The sequence below is a fragment of the Ischnura elegans genome, chromosome 9, assembly GCF_921293095.1.
Source record: "Ischnura elegans chromosome 9, ioIscEleg1.1, whole genome shotgun sequence".
NCBI classification, from domain to species: domain Eukaryota; kingdom Metazoa; phylum Arthropoda; class Insecta; order Odonata; family Coenagrionidae; genus Ischnura; species Ischnura elegans.
Window position 1 is genome coordinate 38,759,366 of NC_060254.1, and position 26,810 is coordinate 38,786,175.

At 35.7% G+C, this 26,810-nt stretch overlaps 1 protein-coding gene and 1 long non-coding RNA gene across 5 annotated transcripts in view; both read left to right on the top strand.

The window, feature by feature from the left end:
- Positions 1–26,810, top strand: part of LOC124165992 (hrp65 protein-like) — a 62,626-nt gene that overhangs the window by 18,675 nt on the left and 17,141 nt on the right. The gene's annotated exons all lie outside the window — the stretch shown is intronic.
- On the top strand, positions 16,160–19,132 carry LOC124165994. Its single transcript, XR_006866373.1, has 2 exons — positions 16,160–16,990; positions 18,883–19,132. It is a non-coding gene; the product is annotated as an uncharacterized LOC124165994 (long non-coding RNA).

A 26,810-nucleotide genomic window follows, 5' to 3' on the forward strand; every position in this document is an offset into this window, starting at 1 on the left:
TTTTGACGTATTTATTTACCACAGTTTTGTCTCAATAGTGTTTGTTTTGTGTGCACTTTCGACAATTGTCCAGAGACATCATCAACATGTAATTCCCTCTGGAATGAACTTACACATTATGCTTCGTTTGATAGTGCATTGATGCTGGCATCTTCCTCAGGCAAGACTGAAAACATAACGTCAAAGGGTTTCCTATTCATTTTACCTGTCAGGAACTTATATCAATGGATGGATAAAAGCTTACGGACTTCAATCACTGAGGCCATCACTGCACATTAATAGTAAAAATACACCGCAGGTCAAAACAATACAAATAGTCATTTGCATTCGTTTAGCTGCACCAATGGTTAGTCCACCACCATTGGCTCTGCAAATACTGCGTGTTGCTTGAGCACTTGACTTTGCATCACTTGTACCAGGCACCCAGCTCTTCTTTGTTAAGAACACCTAGGAGATTTTCCTCAAGTACAGTAGTGAGTTTCTTTTTTTGCTCTACCATAGATGGAAAGTTCTTTAATGAATAGGATACTGCAGTGTCTTAATTTTTACTCCCTCGTGAAGAGCCTGTAGATAGTAAAGGTCAAGAATAGCTGGAACTTGTGTTGGTAGTACTAGGAATTTAGTGCATTCAGGCAATTTCACCATTCCGTAATTTGTAATCTTTTCAGTGCATCTTGTAAGAAAATCGTTGCGTCTTTATGTTGGAGGGATTGGGCATATAAATTTAGTGATAATATGCTATGGTGAAAGAGTAATCTTTTTATATCATTACATTAAAACTACTAATTTTAGTTCAGAAATCATCTCATTTTGACCATATTAAGGATTCAAATTTTTTTAGTCACATCCTTTGCTGTTGGGAAGTAATGTTGACGAAAAACTTGAAATATAAATATAAAATAGAGTTTGATAAAGTTTTCTTGGTGTGGGATTCATAAGCGGGATATATTGGATTGCTGGTGTTAAAAATGATAACATGTAGGGTCATAGGTAATTTGATTTTGTGTGAATGTAATTGTCATTTTCATCTCTGGATGACTTTATTTTGAGGAATGTATGACATATAATATGCATTTTATTTTTGCTTAACATAATTTACAATACATGCATAGTTTAATGGCATGGTGAATTCATCACATATTGCTTTCGATGGCTGAATTCGGTTCCAGCTTCATGAATGGGAGTAGTTATTTGGTCAGTGTGCATTTCAAGAAGTGCCTATAATTTATTTTACTTGCTGAGATTGTTTTTTTTTTTTTTTTTTTTTTTTTTTTGAGAATTTTTGTATCGGGTCAATTTGCGCTAGTGTGAACATTTCATTCCAGCATAAATTCCTTCGAAGTTATAGTATATTGCTGGTTGTAATTGTCTGCATGTAAATTGACCCTTCTTGGTATTTTTCTGAGCCATTGTGCAGACTGTTCCTGCCTCAGGTCCCCTTGTTGTGCCAGCACATAATTTCAAAAATATATCCATTGATAAGCTCTTGTGGTTATCCTGGGTGAGGGAAATACTTGTCAAGCCAGTGTTTACTGGTTCCGTTCATTAGCATGGAAAAATTTTTCTTGTCTATCTGTCAGAATACGTATTGGTGTGGAAACCCATCAAATTTTTAGGTCAATTTTATTTTAGGAAATAGTTTTTCCATTAAATTTTACTCCAGAAATGTCCGGAAGAGTTATGCCACTTCTTGCATGTACGGAGAAGTTTTTGGCAGTAGTAATTAATAAGATGAGCTATGCTGGTGATAATCAATATGGTCATTATTTGATTCAATGTGTATTCACCCTTGCCCATGAAGTTCAGAAATTTTGCTCTTCCCAGGTCGTTAGAGGTAGAATAGAGGTTTATGACAAATAGCATTACAGTTGTGCCGGTATAAATTAATTATATATTATGTTTACTGCTTCGAGGAGTTTTAATTCCCAACTTTTAAAATGCATGTCAACAATTTAAGCATGAGCTGTTGCATAAAAATAGTAGCGGACTTCAATTTTGACTTCCTTGACCATTCTATGGTAATTGGACTTGGGTTAGCCTAAATTTTTACCTCAAGGGAAAGTCTATGGTTTACAGTCATGGATACAAAAGTTATGACAGTACATAATATGCTGAGATTCTAATCAATTAAACTAACTCCATGGTTTTGTCAAAAGTTTGAACCCTTGAGTTGGTGTTCAGTTCATTTAGGTATTAGCAAACGTCTGGCTAACATTTCACTGATGCTTGAGGCGGCAAGAATTAGCCAAATGACTACTTCATTTAGTATTTTGTACCTTGTTTTCATGTCATAAAATCTACAGGAGTACTCTTAATCTCATTTCTAACTCTTGCAATTCAGAATACTGTATTTGAAGTTGTTTATGGTTTTTCTTTTCACTTTCTGTGAAATTAAGTGTGGGCTGATGTCATAACCGAACTTACATGAAGTAGTGGAAGAAGTTACATTAACTGAACTTCTGAAATTAGTATTTATTTTATCCATGTTCGCATAGTCCTTATTGGGAGTCATATCATGCATTGTGTGCTTTCACTGTAGTATGGAAGTAATCATAACTTTACTTAACTTTGTTCTTTCCTCAATGAGGTAAGTTTCAAAAAAATTTGCTATGAAAATTATTTAGGCTACCTTTTTCTTATGTCTGTGGGATTAAGTACATGAGATCTAAGTTTTGATCTGATTTTATGACATTATGATTTGACTGTTTGTAGCGAACATGGTAGTAGAATTTTCATTGAATGAAATGCCATCAGTTGTTGTTACAGAGGTGAATAAGCTGGCTGAAAGTTTATTTCTGTCAGAGATGGGTTATCCTGTATTCTCTAATTAGAGGCATTTTGGAACAGGTGATTTTTCTCATCTAAGCTCAGAATCTCTCACCTGAAGTTTGAATTGGAATTTTCTGATAGTCGAGACTTTCTAAGCTTTGAGTTTTTAGAAACTCATTGGTGTAGGGTAAGTTAAGGGCTAAATTGGGACTGCTACCTTTAGTGATAGGGTACGCTTGTTAACTTATGGAGCATTGTAGGTGTTGGCTTGTTAATGAATGATAAATTTTTTATATGCCAGCCTTTGATGAGCATTATCGACAGGGATGAAATATTATAGCACATCAAGCATTTCTGCTATCTATTTGCCTCTGGTTCTCTTCTTTTTAAATCAGTCACCTAGCCACAAGGAACTTCAATCTTTTCTTTTTAATATCGCTTTTTAGGCTGAAATTGGCATGTAATTTTTTTAAATTTAACTCTTAATACCCATATCTTTTTTCACTTTTTTATCTGTTAGAATAAAGAAAATCTTTGGCATTTGAATTGCATTTTTCTTTAACAAGTTTGAGGATTTAATGAAGTTCATTATGGTTATTTCTTGGGTTGTCAATGATAATGTGAGGAGGAGCGACTTATTAAGATTGTTGCCTGTTGCTGGTAAGATGGTATATTCCATTTGATGCTAAATTATCATGATTATTTTGATTTTTACATAACTTAAGTACGTAGTGTTCTTCTGCAGTCTATGGATCCTTAGCATTGTGTGATGAGATAGCTGTTAACATTCCATTTACTTCGGAACACTGTCTGTGAAAGTAATCAAATGCTAGAATCCTATGTTTCTTTTTTTATTTTTTAATAGGAAAAAATTTTATGAATATTTTCACCATTTACTTGCATGCAATTTTTCTGCTTGGGGTTTTTGATATCAGTAGGAGGATACAGACGAAAATATTTACACATAATATCCAATCACTAAAAGCATTCCATTCATGCTCTTGTAAGGTTATCTCACTTGATTTCTGTGGTTATATTTGTCGTCCAGTAGAGCTTTACTTTGTACATCAAGTATAGATCCAGTGAAACCTTTGAATTTCAGCCTTCTGTTAGTTAACAGCCTGTGTGGCAATTGTTCCGTGGATGTTCTGAGTTACCCACCAGTTTGACCTTAAGGAGAAAATGTAGCTTTTTTACATGAAGAAGTTGTGCTGTATAATCTTATCAAATCACAGTACCCATTACCCTGTAGATTGGCACTTTGATTTAATTTTTAATGCATCATATAGCTACATCTTATTGTATGAATAGTGTTTTAATTGCAAATAACTGCTCAATTTTTTATTTAATGAAAGTATAATTTTTATAGCTGTGTTGTATAGAGTATTTTGAGTGTTCTTTTGCTTACTTAATATTAACTTGCGGTACATGGACAGTTAAGGCATATTTCTGTCATTGATATTGTCGTTTTTCTATGTTATCAAGAGCTACGTCGATAAGACTGTCCGTGTTTCTAAAAATATGATTGCTGTGCTACTTTTTGCCAGGCTCAATAATATTATTTTTTTTCCAAATTACTTCTTCATATTGAGGAATGGAAAAGGGTACTATAGAGTGCTGATTATCTATCATTTAATCATCTGTTTGATTAATTTTCCTATATCTTCTATATCTTCTCCAATCAGTCCTCCAAAATACCCTGTAACTCTCCCTCTTCTACTCCATTATCAATTTACACCATTCTCATCCTACCATTTGTAGTTTTTCTATGGAATGGGAGCAAAAACTTGCAATCTAGCTACGACAGTTTAAGGGCTAAAGCATTTTCATGATAAGGGTGATTTGAAATGAGGGATATGGACAAATCATAATATGCTTACAGGTTATCCTGTGTGACAGTAAGGTAACTGGTCTGCTACTCAGTCTACCATGGATGTAATATTGGTCTTTGAATTTTGGTCGTGACGTGCTCTCACCCAAACAAAGAATTTTTGTCTGTATTCCACTATTGTTGCCTTTTTAGCAGGTACAGCTGGCAATGGGAGCTCAGAACTCCCATTTTAGTATGTGGCATTAGTTATCTCGAATGGTGTAGGGAATTCAACTTTGGTACAAAGATGGATGAAGTTGGTAATAAGACTCAAGTAGTCCTTCGTGAAAAGAATCAATGTTGTCCTGTTGACAGTGATCGGCCATAATTATTAATGAAAGAATCTGAAATTAACTTGCGTGATAATTAGTCCCCGGGTGCTTAGAAAAACTGAAGTGAAGAACTGCAGTGATTTCCATTATGATGCATCATAGAAGGGGTGAATATCCAGTGTTGATTTAGATTTAATTTTTTAAGGAAATTGAGAAGATTAAGGCACTCAATCCTAATTGAAATTCTGCAAATTTTTTTCAAATTGCTTCAGTGGCATAATTCAAACTCATTCGCCAGTTATGACTCTGGTTAATTTATATTGGTCTTTAATACTGTATGCTGTATAAGTTTTTTTTATGTTTTGGGGTAAGGAATGTTTTTTGAAAGAAAAGTTTGGCTTACGGTGTGCAGACTTCGTTTCCACTCCAGAAAAATTAATTCTACTGTTCAGCAGCACTGCTGTCAATTACAAATAGTGGCAAGCAGTAGGGAATATTATTTTATTTATAAGTTAGTTTGCTTTGCAAAATTTCATTCATTGATTAGCAATGATGAATGATGTGCAAGTAAAATGTCCGGCTTATGACCTGAAGGCATCCTTTTAATTTGAAGAAAAATAACTTCACTCTCAAACAGAAATTTGAATGAAAATAAATACATTTGTATTACTTATGCGTATAGTGAAATTGACATGAAATGTTGTGTGATGATAATCAATGAAATGTTACTTTGAAAACAGTTTTATAAGTCTCTGTTTCTGCTTCAGAGGAACACAAATGGCTTCTGATATGGAGCCTATTTTTATTAATTAGTCCACCAGACGTATAGATGGACTCAACAGTAAATATTCAAATGTTTGTGGGTGAATGGTTGAATTTTTGTCCTGATGACTTGGTTTCCATGTAAAAAAATTTCTGTCTATAATAATAATAATTTTTATTCACCGAACAGGCAATATACATTGCATGGTTTCGTCACAAAAATCAAAGTGAATACAATAATACAAATTACATAAATTCGTTTAAATAGTCACTAATATTATAATAGGCTTTACCTGCTAAAAATTGCGTAATTTAACTTTGAATATTAATCTCCAGCATCTAACTTCGCTCTCCTCTTTCTAAAAACGATGTGATTAATCGCAGATATTTGTAATTCGTTCAATGGCATATTGTTAAATACCCTTAGCTGAAAGGATGGAGAAGATTTGGATTATTTTAGAACCATGGATAACTTTCATTCAAGTAAATGTGTTTTTATTTCCACGTCTAATTATAACAAAAACTTCATCGAGGAATCTTTATGTAGGATTCACAATTACAGTAGACTCTCATTATGACAAAGTTCGCGGGAGTGAAAAATCGGAGGTTTGTAATAACGAAGTTCATATGAATGTTTCTTTTAGGAATCATCGAAAGAAAAAAAAACGTCAAAATTTCTTGTCTCTTCTATCTACTGCACTAAAATATTCAGAGTCAAGTATATAATATACACAATTAAATTATGCGCGAGTCCTCGATATACGAAGAAGATACATTCCGAGACCTTGCTCATTAGTTGATTTACCTAGAAAAGGCATCGAGGAGAGTGGTTATCCTGCAGAATGCAACACTGCATCAAAATATTGCGTTAACTCACGATCGTGATGAACTGATCTAGCTTGCAACATAGCCAGAGCTGAAAAAAAATCGCTGTTCGCAGGAAGAAAGAATCGGTGAAACGCAGAATAGTTCCTGACTTCACACCTGATTAAATGATACTTTGTTCATATTACCAAAGTGCGAGTCACTCTACGCCACGTCTTGTCGCATTGGCAAACTCCAGAGGCACCAAATTTGAAATTTTGGGTGCGCTTAAATTTTTCGAATGTTCGTACCTGTGAAAGTTCGTAAATCCAATGTGCGTAGGAAGAGGACTAACTATACGTCCAATTTACCAACGTTAATGAGTGGGTCACTATTTTTCCGCTGGAATGATGCTTATTATATGATGTTTCGTGCATATTGAAGTCTCCCCTACTGAAGAAGGAACCAAAATTGACGATCTTGGATACAGTACAAGAAGAGAACTTACATGTAGATCAATGATGATAACGTAGTGTATATCCACCTAAATGTCATTGCTTTTTCGCGGAACTTTGTAATTAAGTTCATTTTGTAACCGCCGGGTCCGGGACTGAGGTTCATAATTTCATAATAATGAAAATTTCGTAATTACATTTATTTTTACTATATATTGGATAGGTTTTTTTGTCGGGACTAACAAATTGCTTTGTAATAACGTTCGTATTAACGAGAGTCTACTGTATTCACTACATCCCAGTAGGTCTCTGATGTCATGGGGCCTGGAATGATTGCTAGGTATATATTGTAACTGAGGTGGTCATTATGATCGGACTTCTTAAAAAATGAGTAAAATTTAATTTAGTGTCAATTGCGATAATATTTCTGAGGCGCATAAGTAATACACTGAGAAGTAAAAATAATGGTGGCACCGCAAGAACTATGTTTCAAAGCCTCTGGTTGGTCAGCATGCTAACTATTTTGATTTTTCGCTGTCCTGTTGATCAAATTTGGTGTTGTGATTTCTGCTGTTATTGCATAGTTCAATGGAAGCCAAGTACATTTTTAAGGAATTTTCTTTAAGTTCCAACTTCGCTATATGTTCATTGAGATGTAACGAAAATCTGTTGTTAAGTCTGTGAAATAGGCATAAATTTTCAAAACGTAAGTAACAGGCATAGTAATAGATAACCAGTTTGAAAGGCTGCTTCACAGTTTTTACTTTTCTGAGGATATATATTTCTTTTATGTGGTAAATATTGGCCTTATTAATCTCACCTCTTTTTTTCAGCTTCATGTAGATTAATATTTTATTTAAAAAAATAATATTTTTATGTTTCCTGTCATCGAGGAAACTGTATTTGTGTGCACATTCAAAATAATTCCTGAAGATAGAGAAGAAGTGTAAGGGGGAAACATATTCTGAATCTTTTACTATATTTGTTTTCATATCTCAAGAAAGAGAATGCACATGCCTCTTCTGGCTTAGGGAATTGGAGTCAATTGAAAGTATTAAAACTTTGTTAGAAAGTAGGGTTTTTACTGGGTTGATGGGAATAAGGTTTTGGGAATTTGGGAATTGAATTGGCTGGGTTGATGGGAATTTGGAGTTTGTTTTGTCAAGAGTGACATCAAGTTTCCAGAGCATGTAATTCCTGACAAAATGCTCTGGGTAAACCCAATAAAATCATACATTTTCAAATCTCAACTATTTAATTATAAAAAGTGTATTTATTTTTTGACATGAGATGGTGAAGAAGTTGAATTTGCCTTCAATTTAGATATGGGGGAGCCCTGACGTTGCACTATTTTTGTAAAACTAGCTGCTTAAATAAGTACATTTTTGAAAGCAGTAAACGACTTCATGGTGCAATGAGTTGTATGAAGCAGGAGAGAAGAATTTATACAAGAGATAAACTTAAAAGAAATGTTTTCACATAGTTTCAATTTGTGTCCTAGAAATCATGCTTAATTAAAAGCTTAAATATTGAACAATGGGTTGCTCAGGAGAGGTACCTGTTGTATTTTTTAGCCGGGAAAATACTAAGAAATTCTTCAAAGATATTAGTAGGAAAAAAATATGTTAATTATGACATTAATAATAATTGGGAGTGAAGATAAGGAAGTTATTTTTAATGATATGATAGAAGCCATAGGGATAGAGATAAAAATTTGCTATGCATTCGAACAATGTTCATCAGACAGTGAATTATTAAAAGCAATAAATAAATGGGGAACTTGTGTTCTGACTGGAAATTGATAACAGTCATACCCATTTTTAATGGGTTGATAGAAATTAAGTATATAATTATAGACCTGTAAACCTTATGCATGCCGTGTGAGAGTTATCGTCAGTTCCTTGTGAGAATTCTGGCATTAAAATAACTGGCTATTCATGTATCAACATGGTTTAAGGAAAGGCTTTTCTTGTGAGAACCAGTAACTGGGATTATCAAAAGTTATTGCTGTAGTCCTGGACTAAGGTATTGAAATTGATGCTGAAATAACTGATTTTGGGAAACCTTTTCATGCAGTGACACATGTTGAATTGATAGAGAAAATTGATAGGTCACCAACAGGGATTTAGGTTAAACTATTGAGAAATTTTATAATGTGGAAAATATATCTCACATCTTGCTCAGAAAGAATATTTTCAGCAATAGGTATCTACGTGTTGGGGGAACTAATTTCGTATACAAAGTGCCCTGGGGAATGCCGGTGAGAAATCATTTAAAACACTGCATTGGGTTTTGAGATATATTAAAGAGTGTAAATGAAACCAAAGAAATAGCCTGTCTCTGATTCATCCAGTGTTAGAATATGATACTTGTGTGTGGGATGGTTATGGTATTATAGATTTTTTGAAGCTAGAGAAAGTTCAAGGGAAGGAAGTCGGGTATACTCCAGAGAACACAGTGTTACGGCTATGGTGTTTGGGCTGGGAACCTTTGAAAGGTGAACCGTGAATAGGATTTGTGGGGTTATCAGTAATAATTCATAGAGGGCTTGGCAGGAAATGGACAAAAGCTGGACTCACTTGGCTGAAAAGGAAGGAATAATCACAAGTGATCTTACTGAAGAATAACTTGCCTGAAGATTTTTCTTTAGAAAAGGATTTTTTAGATAATTTTAACATTTTTAAGAATAAGTGTTCTCCATTTCATGATTTTTTCATTGTAGTTCTTTTGGAAGTATTAAAAATTGCAATATTTTGTAATTGTGGTTCAAATTTCATTTGTCAGTTCACTGATGTACACATTTGTGTATTTTTCCATATCTTTGCTCTTATTTATGCAGGCATTAGGACTGTCCGTTAATTGCTTTTATTACTATATTTCAAACTTTAACCCTTTCAACGCTGAGGCTATTTTTTGTATGGCTTTTCCCTGACTGAATGCATTTTTTTGGGTTTTTCAGTAATACTGTACCTAAGAAACAATTGCTCTTCAGGAATTAAAAAAAAAAAAATTTTTAATGCTAAAAATTTAAATTTTTTCAACGGACGTGAATTCACGTCCTCAGCCATACGCTTGAGGCCGCTCTTAGTTATGCAGGGTAGTATCAACGCCCCTTTACGATCATATATCCCTCTTAAGTTTTTAGCTAACCCTTTTGCTGGGAAAAAATGCAAAGCCTTTCAAATATAGTAATGCAATATGATGTCTTATTTTTATTTTTATTTAAAATTCCATAGATTCATAATTTATCAATTTTGTAATTATTTTGCAAATGCTGATATTTTTCTGCTAAAAACGCGATCTGCTAAAACTATAACGGCTAATTAGCTATTTCCCGCACTCGTTCTTCTGTTCTGTGAAATAATAGAATGAAATATGTTGTATGTTATTTTGACATTTGAATCTAATATTTTTATAAATTTCGTTACGAAATTTTGCAGAAAGAACTAACACAGTTTCTAGCAGGATTTATAAAGGAAAAAAAAACTTTTAAAACTGGTATAATTTATTTTTACATAGCGCTAAACATATAAATAATATGCACAAAATGCAATCGCACAAATTCTAAATAAACACAAAATCCTTTCACAATACTTTTTACAAATTTATAAACGTAAAAATAGAACAGAAATTACAACTTCATCAGACTGCAGAGCAAGAAAACATATTAATTATACACAAATAAAAAAATACAGTTTCCATCATTGAAATTATTATGTACAAATATTTACAATCACATATTTTCATGGAAAGCCATGAAACATGTGTCGACGCAGAGGGGAGGGTGTCCCTCGCAAGCAGGGCAAAAGAACGTTGTGTCTTTTCTTATCCCCTTCTTCTGGCATTCCCGGCACCTTCTTTGCACCGTTCTGTCCCTCTTGCTTTTTTCGTCAATTGGAAGGGTGTGAGGGAAATGCCTTGATAAGCCTACGCCTGTGGAAGGGAATGAAGGGGAAGGGCCTGAAGGGCGAGTGAAAGCAGGTGAAAGTAAAGATTTGATTACCGAAAGCCGAAAGTCATAAAATGAATATCTGGGATGCAATTTCTTATACAAATAATAGCTATTGAGGAGGAGAAGGCGGAAGATGTGAATGCCCAACTTCTTGTACCACTTGAGAGTTTTTCGCTCAATTGGATAATAGGACATCATCTGAACAGTGTGATCAATGCCCCCCATCGCCTCGTTGTATCTTGCAATTGCCTCAGGTTTGGGAATGGTTCCCCCTCCCCTTCGGCGGGGGACATCGATAATTTCGCCGCTATACTGCGAACTGATCATCAGTACTTCTCTCTTGTCTTTCCACTTCATGACGCAGACACCGTCACCAGTGTAGGCATTCACAACTTCCCCTTTCTTTAATTTTTTTGAATTAATTTGGGGAGGATTACCCTTCCGGTTAGTTCTCAAAGTTCCGGTACATTAGGTCTTCCGCTCCAGTAGTTGGTGGGCCAAATTGACACTGTTGTAATAATTATCCATAAATAATGAATGGCCAGCATCAAGGTGACCCTCCATTAGCTTATTCACAACAGTGTCAGCAGCCTCCGGAGTTCCTCCGTGAAGGTTATTACTCCCGAAGCTGCCATTCTCCTCGACTTCGGTTGAGGAATGTCCTCCGTAATATCCTGAGGATCAGGAGTACGCAAGGGACTGACTTGAGAAGTCGAGGGTCGAGGACTCTCACTAAGGGTGGATTACTCTACACCTCTTGTTTTTCCTCCCCGAGTTTTATTTTAACCATTCTGAAACATGATAAATGAAAGCATAGTATGATGGCATACTTTTATGGACTAAAAAACATTTTGGATGATAATATAATTTTCCACTATTTATAAGATCTCGATTTAAAAAATATAGACCTGGTTTTAGTAACATATTGGTTCAATGATGGATGAATAAATTAGCAAAAATAGCAAAATGATCTTTGTTTATTTATAAAAAACTATGGCGAGTTTGGTGTCGTTTTCCATCATTTTAAAAACACTTTCTAAATATGGTATGTATAGCATTCATTAGAAAATATTTAGCTTGTATCGCTATGCTATTGAATGCCGAAGAATAACTCAGATCTACTCCACTCCCATTGTCATAGGCCGGGGTAGGGTGTTTGCCTGCGGAGGATTATAAGGGTCGGACCTGCAGGTACCCGGAGACCAGCGGCCGTCCCGTTTTGCACAGAGCATGGGCAGAGCTATTTACCGCCGGGAGATGACATGCATTCCGAAATATTCTCAGAGGGAACCCCCGAGCCAGTCGGTAGACCATTGAACTCTGCTTCATAATAAGAAAATATCCTCTGACGCCATCCTGCTTGAGGGTTCTTCCGCCCCAACACCCTCATCCCTAATGCTTTTCACGTGGCAATAAACCCTCTTTGTGTCTGCGAAACTTCCGAAAGCAGGGCCAAGAAGGTCGCGCGCCACCCCGGCAATTGATCAAACAAAAGAATATACGGAGAGAGTGAACCGTATCTGAAAAGAGTGAAATGTCGAAGACTACTAAAGATATTGCTAGCGACCACTTCAACTCCAACTTTCAAAACATCCTTTCCTGAACCGCTAAATCTCTAACGGGAATGACAACACTTCCACGGATAATTATTTTTCTTGATTTCCTGATTATGCAGATACCAAGAACACAAAGTTATTGTCATTCGCAATGAAAAAAGATATTTTGTTACGCAGCAAGCGAGGACCGCAAAATTTTAACAAGAATACCAAAATGTTCTTTGATATCGTGTCTTTTTTTATGTTTCCAGCATTATGATAGTGGTAATTAATCACAAATAACAGCAACAGCACTTTCAACCTTCAGTAATGAAGGCATTATATGCTTATACTTACTAGTAATAGGAACGAGTTTACGAAAAAAAATTAACAATTTATGCATGAATTTGTAATGCACTGGTCCGAGGATTAAATATAAAAATTTAGGAGCGCATAAGTGTCATTTGAAAAATAAAATAAATGAAAATGTTACTTGAGCAAAAATAGAAAATAGCTACGTTTCGCCAAAAAATATTTCGAAGCAAAAAAAGTATAACATAATTACTCATTGACTCACCCAAATTGAAGGGAGACGAAGGAAACAAATAATATCAAAACACAGGATCGGGATATTTACAGATCCTGAATTCTGCAATCGATTGTTTGATGCTGCAGTATCTTGTGTAGGGAGTAATAAGAAGAAATAATGAATACACGGTACATGGGTGTTTAAAATAAAAATAGGATCTATGCACAATAAATGATTAAAAAAATGCATTCAATGCTTCATCATGCCATATTTCATCGCTAGTTAGTGAATAATATTCAAAGAATATTTTGGATAACGACAATTTATCGCCGTAAAAGTCGAAAAAAAAATTAACTGAAAATTTTCATTTTTTTTACTTGAAAAACGTAAACCTAGTTATCAAAATACATATCTATAACACATATATCAACACACAATTAGGTAAATAAAAGGCAAATCACGCATATTTACAACAGAAAATTAAATAGAACAAGGAAAAAAAAATGTTTACGTACCTCCAAGTGAAAGCGTCTTCGACCGTAATATTCACCCCAGCAAGAAGAACTGACCTTCCCCAAGCGATGGTAGGAGTGTAACTGACGGCTGTGAGCCCGCAAAAGCCCCTACGAACGACTTGGACGCAGTGGTGCCGCTATGAAAGCCGCCGGGTATGGGACGTGAATTCACGTCGGGCCGCCATTAGCTAGGAATCGCTGGACGTGAATTCACGTCCAGCCGCGCGGAAAGGGTTAAGCTATAGAAATTATAGCAGTGTTGATTTTCTTGTCTGCCCGCTTTGGTGTATTAAAAATCTCTTGGCAAAATAAGTGGCAAAATTTTGTGCAGTGCTGTCAAAGCCTACGTCCATGTCAATTGAGGTGGGACATCAGCTAGAAGTGATAGTGCCTTTGTCGCATTCCTCTCTGTGCTGGGAGTGTTGAGATAATTGTGGTTGCCATAAACACTGACAACATTGCTGTGATAGAAAAAGCATTGAAAAGAGACTTTAATGAGACCAAGGAAGTATGGGCTAAATTTTCTTTCTCATTGCCTGCACGTTTGGCATAAATACCTGAAATAGCCTCAATAGCTGCTATTAGAGCTGTAGCCTTTATAGCAAAATGGTGTAGAGCTGATGCACAGGACCATGAGACCAAGGGATTCCTATATTTTCTAATAATTATTTTCTCCCCCTATATATAAAATTTTAATTCAGGCTCCATTTTCACCAAAGGCTAGGGTTTGGTTTTACCACCTCTTTGTGAGATTCCTATGTTTTGAGAAAAAATGTTAACTACATATGTTAATGTCCAAATGACAATTAAAAAGTTATTATATGCTATTGGTTGATTTTTTTTTCAAGTAGATGAATGTCCTACAGTTTAGGACATTGCTTGACTGGAAACCCTAAATCTGTAAGTTGTTTAGGTCGTGATGATCATGGTTCGATAGTGTCCCCAAGCTGAATGCAAGTGGGATGATGAACGTGATTACTTGAAAGCTCAGAAGATGAAGTAGGCAGTACTCTTGATATCAAATAAATTAGAAATTAAAAAGGAGAAGGGCATCATGGGTAGACAAAGGTAGATGCTGCACTCTGAATAGGGTGGTTTCCTATTATTTTTTTATTGCCTAAATTGAAAGATTATTACTCGTGGAGTACGCATTTCATGCTTTTAGATTTTTAAATGACAATATTTATTTTTTGCGATTGAATGAAAAGTGAAAATTTTCAAGTGCACGAAAACGTGACTGCTAAGTATGAATGCTGGGAAAAACCCCGTGTGACGTCAGTCTGGTTCCCGCTGCCGACGTGTGAGGTGACCTTAAGGCGATGATATGTGCGCTGCTGTGATGCAGGCTGCTAGCAGGTAGCGCTTGGCTTAAATAAGGATTATTAATACCTTACGAAACGAAGGAAACTTTCCAACCATAGCCAGTTTTAATAGGTGATTATTAAGACATGTTTCCCCGAGCTCTGTGCATCATGCATGCATTGGTAATCTCAGACGATGTAAAAATCCTATTTACTCATATAGAAACTAGGTCCCTGTGAGGTCACGTGGAGTGGCATCTCATGGGCGCCAATCTGGGCTTTTTTAAATGCAGTTAAAATTGACCATTGCCATTCGTCTAAACTGGGATTTTTAAAACCAAATAATTTGTATATTATGAATACACTATTGGGGGGTAACGAATCGCAATCAATGCCTTTCGTTTTCCTTGATGAAGGTAACTACCCAATTGTGTGTTCTATAGCATGAAATTTTTTAAAATGGTCGTAGGAATGTACTGAGAATGTAATTGTAGTCTTCTCGATTTGAAATACGTACATGCATTATGGCTGGTAAGGAAATTAGAAAAAATCTGTCAGCCGTTGGAATCGAGCCTACCAGCAGTATTCCTAACCGAATCCCACTAGCCACAATGCATCACATATCATTCAATGAAATGTGAACTTATAGTGTATCATTACATTGTTATTTGGTGAATTTTGCAATGTGTTTCCGTAGCAACTATATTTTTCATTCTTACTTCTCTTTCACTGTTCTGGAGTATTTTTTATGCTGTGAGATCTGTTGACTGCAATGAATTAGAAAAGTATGTTTTTGGCTGAAACTCAAAATTAATATTATCCTCTTCAGTTTTAACTGATACTCCTAATTTATCATGACGGTGCAAATATATGTACCTTAACTCTTTTCTCACTAATGTCGTAAACAGTGTGTGAAAGGATCAGAGTTTTGCTGTTTATATTCATTCATGATATGTGTGGCATGTCACAAAATGAGTGGATTATGGTTAAGTAAGAGAATTCAAAATGCTGGATAGAATGTACATATATCAATTTAAGATGACGATAGACTCGAGATATGAAATAATAATTTCCTGAAGTACTCGAGGAGCCATTCCATTTGTATGGATTTATCCTTAGCTTAGTCTTCAGCAATTATCATAATACTAGAAGCCATATAGCTGAGTAATCGCAGTAGACATTTATCAGGGTGCTTTCTAGCGATTGTAATGGCATCCATAGGAATATGGCAATAACTCTGTAATTTTTTCATGGACTGAAGTCAGTGCCAGTGCTGTAACAAGGGTTCAAAGCATTTATATGCTGTCAGCTGACATCACGGTGAATTTTTGACGTGGCCTCCCATTTTTGAGACCTTAAAAATTCTGCATTTTTTTCAGGGCATACTAAGCCTAAGATAGGCTCCTTGATCATACAACCTGGAATAGTTGTGGATTGCGACTCCCAACTCTAATTTGCAACAATTTTTTCAGTTGTTTTCTCAGTACTCGTGGACAACCACGTATATTTTACATTTTCATGTCACAACCAGACAATAGCCTACTGGTAAAAATATATAATAAATACACGAAGAAATATAATTTTTGGATGAGGGTCCTTCAAATCCCTTGATTGCTGAGAAACTTTTGAAAACCTTAATTTTGTTTGCCATTTGAAGCCTTATCAGCAAGGAATGTTTTACCCTTTTTCTTTTCAACTAAACCTATGAAATTCAAGTAACGCCATTTCTCTGAAGATAGTGCCCCCTTTTGACTTTAAATCTCCAGAAGAAATTTTATGGGGTTTGCTGTGTTCTCTTATGGTGGGAAGAAACAAGATTCAATGAATTTACATTTGGAAATACTCTAATGAATGTTTCATGACCCTAGAGACTGGTTTCGAGGATTGTGGTATTAAAATAATGGTTGATGCATGTAAAAATTCTCAACTATCTTGTTTTTGGAGTGGAAAAACTAGTAAAAATAATGCATACTTGTACATAATTCAATGTTATCACTTGCTCCAATCTTTGTTTCTTTCTTTTAATCTTTAGCCTTGAGTTTTCTGTTGATTACAGCATTATCCTGTTGTTATCCAACCTGAATTACTGATACTCTGGTATATATAATTTTATTTCACAGTAGCTCTCGTGTCATTATTCTGATGAAACTTGTGATTATTTTCTAAACTGCAATGAAGAATACAAGTGAATGCAGATCTTAACTTGCCTGGCATTTGTTGGCTAAGGTAATTTGTCTGACAACATATCTAGTTAATAGGTTATGTACAAGCTTTGGATTTATAACCCACAACGAAAGTGTATTAATCAAGGCACTATCTCCTGTGTTCTGAGCCTTAAATTTTTATATATGCTATTATCAATGGAATTTTTTCTATGATAATTACTTTGCTACCAAGACCGCAAGTGTCAACTTGAAATGGTTTGTTGCTAAAGTTTTCAACTAATGTTTTCATTCGTTATGCAATGAACTAGGAAGAAAACACACCCCACAATGTTTGTTTACCCCTCAGTGACGGAAATTTTATCCTTTCACGCCAATTTGGCTGCCTTGAAACAAATCCTGCCATAGAAGGAGGTTTCAAAGAGAAAAGTTGTTTGTTCGGACAAAGAAATATTGAGTAATAATAAGAAATTATTATTATGAAGAGATAAATTAAATAATTTCCTTGGTGACATCGTCATTATTAAATTTTGCCTTTGCAGAACTGAAGCCGTAAGTGCTTTCAATGCGAAGATCATGCATTCTAACTGAAAGCGGACTTCTTGAAATATTTATGAAATGCTATCTAATATTTGAGAAGTATTTTTGTAAGCGTAGGACTCAATATTGTCGCAAATTTGTTGTCATGGATAAATGAAAACTTGAGGATTAGCAAAGTAAGCTACATAGGCATCCATTAAAAATTTTGGTGATTGCAGTTCATAGAAAATGCTAGAGAAAATATGCTGGAAATTGGATTGAGTACAGTGCAACTGTAATCAGAGATGGGCAAAATACATGTCAAATGTATTTCAAATACAAAATACAAATTACTTCTAAAAATTGTACTTTCGATACCAAATACAAATGTAATTTCATAATACTCTATTAAAATACGAAATACATGCCTTCACCGAAGTTCTTAGCTAATAAAAAATTAAAATCAATTCAAATATGAACTATTTTTAGAATGATAGGCTCAAACATTCTTACAACATATTTATAGGAAACTGGCAATCAGACCATTATCCATAGCGAAATGTCTTAAATAAAATGGAGAAAAATGTCTCCTGCACCTTTGGGAACAGCGTGAGATTCTACAAGTCCCCTCCACAAATTACTCAATGCACAACTTCGTTTCGCAAAATACTTCACACGCGACTACGTTTTGCAAGTATACAAGCGCCTACGGGTGTTACAGGAGTAAATTAAGGGGCAATTTATTGTCCCATAGATGGCAGGCTAATACAGACTCATTCGGGATCCCTGCCATCTCGTCGCACGCTCTTTCTACTTATGCACAAAAACATTACATGTTACACACGTCTGCTATTGATTTTGAATGTATTTTAAAAATACAAACTACTCTTTAGATGTATTTTCGTTACAAAATACTCTCAGAAAATGTATTTCCAATACAAATTACAAACTACACAAGTATCTCAAATGCGTGTTTCAAATAAAAGTATTTTCGATACTGCCCATCTCTGGCTGTAATGAACAGCTGTATTAATGTAATTCTTTAATTTCGATGCAAAATGACCATTCTCTAGATTTTTGAATTGATTTGAAATTAGTATCATTTTTACCCTGGGATCATCCTTTACTCCATGGTTAATACGCTTTTTAACTTAGTGGAGCTCTAGGAAAAGGAAACTTAGTGGGTTAAATGAGAACCATTGAATTAAGCTCCGGCTGATCCACTAAGCTACCATATCTGGTATGAATATCATCATAATATCATGACATAATTTTTCTGCAAATAAGAATTTTTGGTGATTTTTTTATCAAAGCATCCCGGCCTTGATTTTGGATGTAGATCTGTGGGGTAATGTATCATCTCTAACATCCTCGCCTGTGGGCCACTTTCCCTGAATCCAAATATCCTATACCACATTCCTTGTAATTTTATTTCAGGTTTTCCGGTTATCTGCAACCTCAATGCCGTGGCATGTTCCTGTTGCCTGCACTTACTAACTGTTTAATCTCCTTGGCCAAGTTCAGTAAACCTTATCAATCATTGTATGAGAATATTTTACTCAAAAGAGTGGTAAAATGGATATTTGACATAAATGTGCATCAGGGAATACAAACAGTTTTATCTATTCATCTCAACATTTACGAGGGCTGCCCAGAAAGTAACAGACATTTTGAAATAAAAAATAAACAAAGTGAAAATAACAATTTTTATCATATACATTTTGAAGTCACACTCTGGCTATTTTTATCCATAATCGCCGTTAAAATTGAGGCATTCATCATGACGTGGTACACACTTATCAATACCCTCTCGGTAGAAATCTGCCTCCTGCTAGTTCAACATCTGTTTTAGGTACAATGTCTTGCAGTTGAACATCAGTGCAAATTGTTGCGTAATGAGCCACTTCTTCATTGATGGGAACAGGTGGTAGTCCATCAGCACCAAATCCGGGCTGTATGGTGGGTTATTGAAACCTTCCCACCCAAGAGCCCCTGGGCTCCAATTGCCATGTGTGGGCAAGCATTGTCTTAGGGAAACAATTTCCTGCTGTGTTTTCCCTAATGCTTGTTTTGTGTTGCACACGTCAATTTTCTGAACGATTATTCCTTGACTGTACACATCGCAACTCAGGTGATAAATTTCAATTGGTTTGTGATTTTTCACCAACAAAAACTTTTCACGGTCCGCACCAGACAATTGGCAGGATTTTTGCAGCGCTTATCTCAACACTCCACTGTATAAAAAGTACGATAGGCACAATACGCAAGATGCCTGGTTGCGTACGGAGTGTAGGAACACTGTGATGCCAACATAGCAGCTCTAGTCCCACGCAGTGCCGTCCCATGACAAAGCATCTTGTCACTTTTTGGACAGCCCTCTTACACCAGTACTGCTTTTAATGGATTCTCCTTCGCTGCTTGAAAATTTTCCATTATTTTACCAAACTAAAGTGTGTTTTTTTTTGGTATGATTGGAAATTTGGTAAATGTCGGAAAGGATTTATTATCATTTGCTAATGATTTGACGTTAAAAATTGGTGTACCATATTTAATGTGAGATGTATAAAGTTTGTTCACAATGTCAGTAACCATCTGTCATTTGGTTGAGTTTTCAAGGTTCCTTTTTTTGTGGAATTGGGCCTTCCTCTAGCTTCCTACTCATAAATTTTTTTTGTCTACGTTAGAAGTTTGATATTGGGATAAATTTATGAATATTTCGTCTCAAATTTTAAAGGTCATTTTTGTGATTAAATAATTAACATGGTCGCCCCAGCAGGGCTATTCTTATAAACGGGGCCATATGTATGGCCGGCCGTAAGTTTCACATGGCCTGACCACATACATAATATGGCCTGCATCGACTCAACTCTCAAGGAGCCATATTGTATGGCCCGGCCATAAGTCTCTACACATTTCCTGCTGGCGAGTATGAAAATTTTAATTGGTGCTATTAGTTTGGTTCACTTTTTTAAACTTAGGTAAATTTTTGAGGAGGTAGTTTGTTTCAACGTGGAGAAAAAAAAATTAAGTCCCTGGTTTGTAACCGAAACAGACTTCAATGAAGGATAAATTTGGATTTTCATTTAATACTGGTCTGGAAACATTGTAAAAATTGAAGAGTGAAATTCACGGACGAGAAGTATAAGTACCATTTGTATCGTTTCCCACTCGTCTTTGAACGAGATATAAGTGACAATACGAGTGTCTCTCGAATGGAAGGATCTGGTGCCGGAAATAAAAGGAGTCACTCTGAATAAAAAAAAGCAGTGACTTTATTCCCTTTAAGAATGAACAAATATGTCCCCAGCCTCTTGGCCGTTCCAGCCCAGCCAGTCGTCACGCCACAACCCAGCTGCGAGCCTTTTAATCTTCCCCAAGGGAAGGTCCAAAAAACCCTCTTATCTACCCCTGGACCGACATCTGCCGATCACGACTGGGTCATCTCGTAGACTTGCACTTTGGACTAGCATGCCTACGTGCTGGCTCACGTGTAGCAATGGCTGCTACATTTGTATCATACAGTTAGTGGACACCTTGCGAAGGTGTCCTTTCGGGGGTGTGTGCTTGCGTCTGTGGAAGTAATTCCCGTAAACTGCCACTGGAGGACATTATGGTGAAGTGTTTTTTGTTTACTCCTCTGACGAGTGGTGTCAAATTTTATGGCCATTTGAGAACCCCTTTTGAATCACCTATACGAAATGAGCCTTACGGCCATAGAGGCCGTAGAGCTCATTTCCCCCGTTATCTAGCAATAAAAAAATATCATTCTTATCTTGATTTGTTGACGGCATTTTTACCCATGTGTTGTACAGACGTCACAAATGGCTGTAGTAATCTTCTTTACGCATTGACTTGCTGAAGGTTGTCTTGCCTCCAAATAATGTCTTGCCCTATGCTGCTTTGATGTCCTCCCTCGTGAACGGTAATGTAACGAGAACCTTAAAATATTAAACATTTAAGAGCAGATATTTCATGTTACAGCTTATTGAAACAAGTAAGAAATCCGTCAGCAGATAGCACAGAAAGTAAATCAAATCTGTTCTGCTGTTCACCGAACTATGGCATACATTTAAAGTATTTTTACTATGAACGAATGCTAAGTCCATCCACTCTATTCTTTACATAGGCATGTAACAACTTCTTTTGATGTGTGGAAACATTTAATGAAAATATCATCATTTGAAACGGATTACACGTATCCCTTACCCTCCTTCCCAAATGAAACCAACATGTTTCTTCTATATATCTGGCCAATGCCAGTTGAATCAGCATGTGCTCCGTTGCTATATTAATATTTTCTTTAAACATTGGCTATATAATCAATGACACCTCGTAAATTCCTTTTATAACTCTCTCGTGGTGCAATGTTATTTCATATGGCCCATGTTATGACGCCCTCTTATGCAGGTCTTAACATTATGGCCTTGAGGTTAGCTACCTCCCTACGTATGGCCTTTTGCACAGGTGAGAATTACTCAAAGCCATACATAATTCCCGAGGCTGTAGTTATGGTCGATTTCGACTTATAGCCTGGCCATACAATGAGTGGAATAGCCCTTCAGATTAGTTCACCATTCATTTACTACTGGGTGGTGTTACTTCGGGGTGTCATGCTGTTGTTCTCTGAAGCATTCAGAGTCATTCCTGTGTTCTTCCATTCTTCGATTCTTGTGGGATATTAAGTGTAGCCATTGGTGTTGAATTTAATTTCAACTTTGTCCTGCCAGATGAATTTAATTTGTGGTGGCTGCCTCCAAGGCATGCATGTAAAAATCGATGCTTCAGTTGTTAAAGTTCAGCTGAATTTCAAAACTTCGAATGGACTTGTGTGTGGAATTAGTGGCACGTAAATACCCTATTGCATGCATGCTTTCCCCAACATATTATTTGCAAGGTTGTCATCTACTCTGGTCTGCTTGGACTAGTCAAGGAATATATTTTAATTGGTGTACTAATTAAATGCTGAGTGCTAACTAAATTTGTAGCGAAGAAAGTGAATAACCTTGGAAATTTTTAGAAATATTTGCCTGGTAACTTTCCTCCATTAAAAATGTTATAATGCCCGACACCGTGATATGAAGGGCCTGATGTAGGGTTCGTATCAATCTCATAATATTTACATCATGCAAAACTGCACTTTTAACTCATGTGCTGTACACCCTTACCCACTATAAGGGTCAGCCGTAACCCTATTAGTGCGGCAGGGTGATATATCAGCTTTTGCTGCTCGGGTGAAAAGTGAGGCTGGCCAATATATCGGCTCTTATGTAGTACATTATTTAATTTGCTATAACTTATTACATTGATATATTTTATTTCAGTAAACTTAAAAATATTTTGTCAATATTAACCAGCTTAACCTCAATAATAAAAAAGCCGCTTATGGATATAATAAATATGGAAATAATAAAATAGCTTTATATTGTTTTTTTTTTTCCTTATGGCTGCATTTTATGAAAATACCATCAGAATTTCTTGCCAGTACCCCAGGAAGACGGATAGCACTAAGAGGGTTAATTTACCTAGCAGAATGATGCCTTTTGATGTTGTCTGCAATAAATATGATAATATAATATTATGTACTCTATTTATTGGTTCCACGGAGTGTCCAAGGATCTGTAAAATGGGGAATACTCTGGGAAATTTTAATTTCTGGGAAGCTGGGAACTTTCATGAAAATCCTTGAAAATTACTTGTGTCCGAACAACTTGGAAGACCTTTCCTACCATTCCTTAGCTCAGTGCTAGGTAGGCCGTTCATTGCTCACTCCACTTCAGAGTCTTGGGCCTGCTTTCCACCTGTTTTGGCACTCCTACCTAGCCCGATTGCATCTGATTTCTGAATACTGCTGGAGTCACATGGTAGTTACTTCCTCCGGCTTGCTCATTCTGCTCGATGGCTTAAATCTCGAAATAATTCAGAGCACAGCAATAATTTTTTACCTCCGGCAACTACTTATTTTGAACCAAATTTCTTGGGAACTATAAGTACTTGAAAATGCTGATATTTTCCTGAAAACATCTGAGAAAATGTATGGTGGCATAGTGGACAACTAGTCTTGACAATCTTGTAGCTTGGAGCTCTCATAAAGTTTACTTATTGTTTTGCCATGTCTTTGTATGAATCATGTTCCAGGAAGTTCATTAATGTTCGAGCACAACTCTATGTGATGTTAATGTGATAGTCACAGATTTGCTGCCAAATTTCAGTGCTGTTACCTTCCAGAAATTGCCCTTAACCTGCCTGTGGTGTTGTGCATTCAACTATACCATCCATCATGGTCGCCTGCTGCTCTTGAAGAATGGCTGATGCTCGTCTGTTATTTTTTGGTATTGGGGTCTCCGTTTAATTTATCTTGGAATTATAAATTTGTCCGTAGTTAAAACTCTTGAAGTAGAAGGCTTGAAGATCAGAGGTTCTTTCAATCACTCAGAGGGAAAGAATCGGAGTGAAAGCAAGGATGCATATTGTGCCGAGCCCTCTCACTCAACGCCCCTTGGAAATGGTTTAAGTAATTTACCAGTGTTTTTAGAGCTCGTTTTACGTAATTGTTAATATTGTTGCCAAAATGGCAATAAATATGGAAGGCAGAATTTGTAAACATTCTGTTTTCCACACTCTAATCTTAAATGTCTCTCTGCTTAAGCATGGGATTGCCGTTTTTGGTGTTTGGTTTCCACTTCAGCATTTGTTTTTTCTTACTAACAGTTGGTTTATTGGGGCATTTCCATTGAGTTTTGACGTAGGTATTGGGAAGTATAGGTGTAGAATTATTTGTATATCGACTTTTCATTCATTCTTGTAGAAAGAAGGCAGCTATTCACTGAAGTAATTAGCATAGAATGGATTTCATTTACTGTGTGAGTTGTTGGGATTTGTATTTATTCATTTTCTATTATTCAGAGGTAATTGTTGTTGTCAAGTTTCATTTCAGATTTCTTTGTGAAAATCTTGTGTTTGGTAGGGTAATAAATAGTGACAACAGTTAGCAAATTAATGAGAAATGAGTGAGCTGCGCCCGCTCCCAACGGGCTTCCCCTGCTCTTTTCAATGCAGGTCCACAGAGGCATGTTTCTAATTTTAAAATTTAGAAAAAAAAGGCAGGGTCTTATGTACAAATTGAATTGGAATGTTCGTGCACAAATTGAGGTCAGAGGACCTCTTTAAACACAACATTGGAAGTAATTACACTATCCTCTGCTAAGCTCACATGATGACTCATACTTGCGTATCAACAGGAGACTTGAATGTGGAATCAGCCGCATTTTGATAAAAGTTATTTAAAGAATGCGAGATATTGTTGCAAATGAACAAATGTATCAGTTTGTGCGCCGTTAACATCAGGAATATTTACTGGTTTTTTTATTATTATTATTTAAAAACCAATTTTAGGAAACAATAGCAATATTTAGCAAGTAAGATATTAACATACGTGGCAAATTCCATGTTGTGACAAATGATAGCCGTATTATTATACTACATGGATATTTTCCTTCGGAGGTATGCATTTGATAATATTAATGAATAGAAAGTGTTGCAAAGTATGGCTAATAAGAGTATCACAAAACCTGTGACTGATATTGAAATCCCTATTACTTTGAGTACTCGCTGTTTTTATCCTCGAAATGCTCCTTTTTGAAAGTGAATAATAACTGCTGCCACATTTTGTCAATGGTAACATCAGTGTTCAACTTATATAACGAGGTCACGGGACACATCTTTTTCTTTGTCGAGGACTCACTGTATCCTTATATGTCTAGGTGGGCATATTTTTATCGTCTAGCAGAAGAGCATAGTGAACACATTAATGTTACTCCGTACTTCTCATCTTTCTCTGGGGTAGTAATTCTGTTGAACTATAATAGATAACTACCTAATTGGCTAATGATTATATGAACATAAATATAATGAATAGCTGATATTGGTAGCAGTCGAATATTATTTACTCTTTCATATTTTCATTAGCTTCAACACTGCTGAAATTGAAAGGAAGTGGATGGATTTGAAGAAGAATGAAAAAGTACTAGAAGTGATTGGTGAAGAGATAAAGATTTAAGATGAGTTGAAGATAAGACAAGAGGGTTTGAATGGAGTATGTGCACGTTTTTTGGAAGTGATCTTTAAAAAAAAAAATACATCTCAATTAGGCTAAATTCAGTCTGAGAATAGAGAGGTACTTTTAAGTGAGATATCAATTATTAAAATTTGTAAAATCAATGATGCGCTGAAACACCAGTCAGCCATATTCTCAAGGCTGTGACGTTATTTTGTTCGATGTGTTGTCGGGCATACCTTGTTCTTTAGGGTGAGCCCCTCGACAGCGTATACTGAGTTTGGAAAGAAGCCATGGAATGGCTTATGAACTAGATTAAAAGTGTGTACATGCCATCATCTGCATCTTTTAATTCATTTATTTCTTGATTACGCTGATGACAAGACTCAATCAACTTTTCTACCTTGAACTACCTAATCGTATTTCTTACTCCTCAGTTCTCGCATTTGAAAATTCTGACATTAAAATGAAGACACTTAAACAGTGATGATCCTTGAAAATAGTACAACTTAAATTGTGAAAATTAAGTCACTATTTAGTAACTAACTAACTTAGTAACAGTACCCGTAATACATACTAACTAAAAAACGGAAAATTAATTTTCGATAAAAAGTGATAGTTTGGGTATTCAAAATGTTTGTAATTTAATTCCAAACACAGTGATGCTAATATTTTCCAAATCCGATGTGAAATAAGCTCATTGTTACGTATCACCAATCGGGACCACTTTTTGGAAATGTACCGCGTGCAGGGATTCCTCGCTTAATGGATAGTCTTATGACCGGTCATAACAAGACACTTGTACCTTGAAAACCAATAAACTTTTGCTGTGAAGATATGTAAAATGAACTAATTTTTAAATTGTGCTAGCAAATGCTTCGAGAAGCATATTGAAACCGAATGAATGAAAAGTAGTTGTCTGATCCAACTATCAAACATATGATTTCCATCCCGAGAGATTTCCATCAGTCATCTGGACTATGTTTTCAATAACCAATTTTTAGATATACCTCACAAATGTTATTCATAAACCTCTACCAAGCAAATGTATATCTGACTGACATATCTCTGTTAGCGAAATGAAAATAACTTGTAGAAACATTGAGATAGTCAGAACTCTGCTTTTGAATACATTAATTCTACGAAAGAACAAATACGTTGATAAAAAGTGTTTTTTTAAAGAAATTAAGATCAGATTGCGGCTTACACTGGTCCAAAATGTAACTTCAGTTATTTGTGCTTACGTTTCAAACCTTAAATAGCCCAGAAGAAGAAGAACCCAGCTCAGTAGCGGCAATTAAATAATGAACTA